The sequence below is a fragment of the Haemaphysalis longicornis genome, unplaced genomic scaffold (genome assembly GCF_048455015.1).
Source record: "Haemaphysalis longicornis isolate Haplotype H1 unplaced genomic scaffold, Haemaphysalis longicornis Haplotype H1 scaffold_2, whole genome shotgun sequence".
In the NCBI taxonomy this organism is placed as follows: Eukaryota; Metazoa; Arthropoda; class Arachnida; order Ixodida; family Ixodidae; genus Haemaphysalis; species Haemaphysalis longicornis.
Window position 1 is genome coordinate 286837630 of NW_027526295.1, and position 3815 is coordinate 286841444.

The following is a 3815-nucleotide window of genomic DNA, read 5'->3' on the forward strand; positions in this document are numbered from 1 at the left end:
AAAGTATAGGAATTCGTACGTTTATATCGAACCGTAGCTGGAAGGTGCTCTTCGGCGGTCGCTGCACCCCCGATTGAGGTTGAGGAGGATGTGGAGGAATGCGCGGGCATGGCGAAGACTGGCTCGCGGAACTAATCCACCCTACCGGAACGAAGTTGCCCTTGCCTAGTCGGGCCCCGCTACGGGCCGCCGTAGCGTTAGCGGACGGAGCCCTGTACGACTGCGCACGCCTCTTTTTTTTTTTCGGCTGCGTACGTTCCCCGTCTTGCCGAAAAAGGTTTTTTTTTCTCTCTCTGGGTCTGTGTTCCCCCGATGTCGTCCCGGGAAAGGGAAGAGGGAACGAAGGCACTGGCGGCCTCCTCCTTGTTTTGCATTTTGCTGCTGTTGCTGCTGTTGGCGAGTTGTCCCGCACCTTTCGGAGATCACTGTTTCTCTCGGAGATGAACATCGCGAGCGCTTTGTTGGAGTCCGTTCAGAGAGCCTTGGAATTGTTACCTTCAAAGTTCTTGTGGTAATTGCGCTCTGTTCTTCTTTTGCGCGCGTGTTGTGCATGGTGTGCGAAGGCGCAGGGTACTGCTGGAATTTTCTAGTTGTGCAGCCTCGAGAAGATCGAGACCAGCGTCTTTAATTTCATTTCCAGGACGAAGAAGCAGGCGAAGATCAGCGATTTCTTTTTCACGGAAATAAAGTGTCCTGTTGCGCCGTGAGTGTGGAATTAGTTGTCATTTTTGAATGCGACGATCGGTAAGGGATCGCCCGCCATAGGTGAGGTCTCAGAGCCCATATTTTTTATATCGAATTTTTCATATATCGAACTATTTCGCGATCCCCTTGGAGTTCGATATATCGGTGTTCGACTGTATATTTGAAGGTATATGTGAGCATTCGCAACTTAGAATACTTTGCGAATAGTTTTTGTCATTCGATTTGCAGCGCTGTTTCAAATATTTGAAATTTACAAATAGTAGAGCAATGAATGTTTGCTCTTCCACAAGGCTTCCAAACTTTCAAGCTTCACTGCATGGTAAGACCTTACGGGTTGGTTTTTCTGCATGACACTGAAGCCGTGCCAAAAGCCCGATGTAGAAGTCTTGCACCAAACACGTGTTCGCTAACTGGTGCATATATGTCAAGTGCAACACTACGAGGGCAAAATTTACAATCTAAAAATAGGTTTCCTGTGAATTTTATGGTACGAGTGAGATCAAGCATCATTGTTGGCTTGTTGGTAAGGTCTTAAAGGAGCCATGAAGAGAAAATGCAAGTTGGTTTTATTCGAAAGATTTCGTGTTTTATAGTGCCCCCAGCGCTTGTCCGGATACAAACGGTGCTTTATTCACTGAGAAATTAAACAATTTAGGTTATAATTTTGATTTTCCCGCTCAATCGTGCGTTTTCGTATGGTTTTCGTGGTCCCAAGCATGGAGGAAGGTCCCAAGTGACATCACAGGATCCGACCGCTCTGCAGCCTAGAGTACCTTCATTCAAGCATCCGCCGTACAGGGCAGAGACACGTATACGCTGGCGCCGCCATTTTCGGTTGCTCGCTCGCCGCCGAAGCAAGTCAAAACCGGGCTAAAATTATCGCCGCAACGCGGTTTACTGAAGAAGTTTGAATCATATTAGAGAGATTTAGCATAGCGGCTCCCGTACGCTACGCTAGGGTTAGCGGGTAGCGGGACCGGACTGCGCATGCGCGCGCGGGGAGTGCGAGGAGGTTGCCCCTCAGCGGAGGGAAAGAGCGGGCATGGCGAAGGCAGGCCGCGCGGAACTAATCCACCCCACCGTGACGAATTTGCTCTCCCCAGTCGCGTCCCGCTACCCGCCGCCGTAGCGTTAGCGGACGGAGCACGCTATGCTAAAACTCTCTATTGTCTGTTTCGCGTTGCTAGCTCTCGTGGGAAACGGAAAGAATAACGCGTTGAGCCCGTTGGCCCAATTGCGGCGGCACGGGACCGTTCAAAGGTTGTCTCCACCCTGTACAGCGGTGTTGGTTTGTTCCCGCGTTTCTTTACGTTCCGTAACCTAGATGGCGCCACCATACCGTGGCAAGCGTTTGGTTTGTTTTTGCCCGCATTTAAACCTGGCTTGTTTTTGTTCAGGGAGAAAATATTCGTTCCCTGAAACAGTGCTCGCTCGACAAATGGGATCACGTAAGACACCGTTGCTTGCGTCAATCGGCCAGTGTCGTCTGAGACAACCCCAAAACCCGTAGTGCTGTGCAGCTAAACCAAGCATGCTGTGCGCAGTACGAACAGCAGAACGCATCAGTACTTATATGTTTACATGTGCTTTCGCAACTTCCACTGTTTGTCCCATCATTCTTATTGCTTTGTAAAGAATCTGCCCTAAATTTAAGCGCAAATCGCTCGTTCGTCTAGTTTGTAAGCTCTACCTAATTTGCGTCTGCTTCTGCCAGCCTCCGCCAACCGCAGAGCTTAGCTCATGTGACATCACAGGTTCTGTTGCGGGAAATGAGCTGGTGGGTCGCATGACCATTCCCGTTTTTCCTAATTATGTAGCTTATTTGAGCGAAGTTTACGTTAAAAGTGGTGTCAGTATGATTCTAACGAGACAATCTTTTGAATGAACCAAACTTGTGTTTTCTCTTCATGGCTCCTTTAAGTTACAGCAAACAGCATGCCCAGCCTCCTTCAATTATTGGGGCGGGGGAAGACTGCTGCCAATAATTAAATATACTTTAATACAAGTATTTTGAAGAACCCAAATTTCTCCATGGAAATGTATGCAAATATCTTGTTTCATTGCTTTGCACGTCTTTATTTTTTCCTCTGTTACATTAAATTTGTTGCATATCAAGCACTAGTACCTCAACAGAGATGTGTCTAGTTCTGACTGCCTAAGCTGTCTTTTTTAATGTAGTTATGTTTTATACACTCTGTAAACTCGAAAACAAATATAGTGTGGTTTGAAAATATTCAATTCGCAACCAGTTTTTATTGTTCGTAATCAAAAATATTTTATTCAATTCACAGCCAAGTTAAACTTCTCGTATATACATACAAAAAGGTAAGTTATCCTTGTACTGAAATAAAACACTCAGCTGCCACTGTCATCACTGCTGGAGAGAGAAAACTGACATGCAAAAGCTCATCCCTGACTAACTTCCGTTTTAAAGGCCAACTGCACTCAAATTTTCGACAACGTAAAAATAATGTCACCTAACAGTTCATATAAAAAGGGTGCGAAATGCAAAATACTGCGCTTCAAACATCAACGCGCGCGACGCAAACGGCTCACGACATTCGCGTTTTCGGAACCGAAACTATGGTCCCTAGGGACCATACCGAAACTGAATAGAAAAGGCGGCCATAGCGGCGGCCGGACGTGACGTACGTGAGGGAACGGAAGCGACCGCGCCAGAGCCGGCGGCCGCTCATAGCCGCCTTCGAATGCGCGTGGTAGCGCCGCGTTTCGCTTTTTTATTTCCACAGAAGAACTTCCACTAACGTTTGCTCATGATAATGGAGTTGGGCGCAATTCCGGCATCCCGTTGCTATCAATCGAGATGAAGTAGACCGCCCGACAGTAATTTTCTCCGTCATAATAACTGCCGGAATAGCAATTTTTGGCATTGCAAGTAAAAAACGGACCCTGATTTACAAAGCTATTTACTCGTATACGATATTATTGATTGATTGTGGGGTCTAACGCGCCGACGCAACGCAGGCGATGAGGCGCGCCGTAGTGGAGGGCTCCGGGTTAATTTTGACCACCTGGGGATCTTTATCGTGCGCCGAAATCTCGTACACACGGGCGTTTTTGCTTTTCGCCTCCATCAGAAAAGCGGCCGC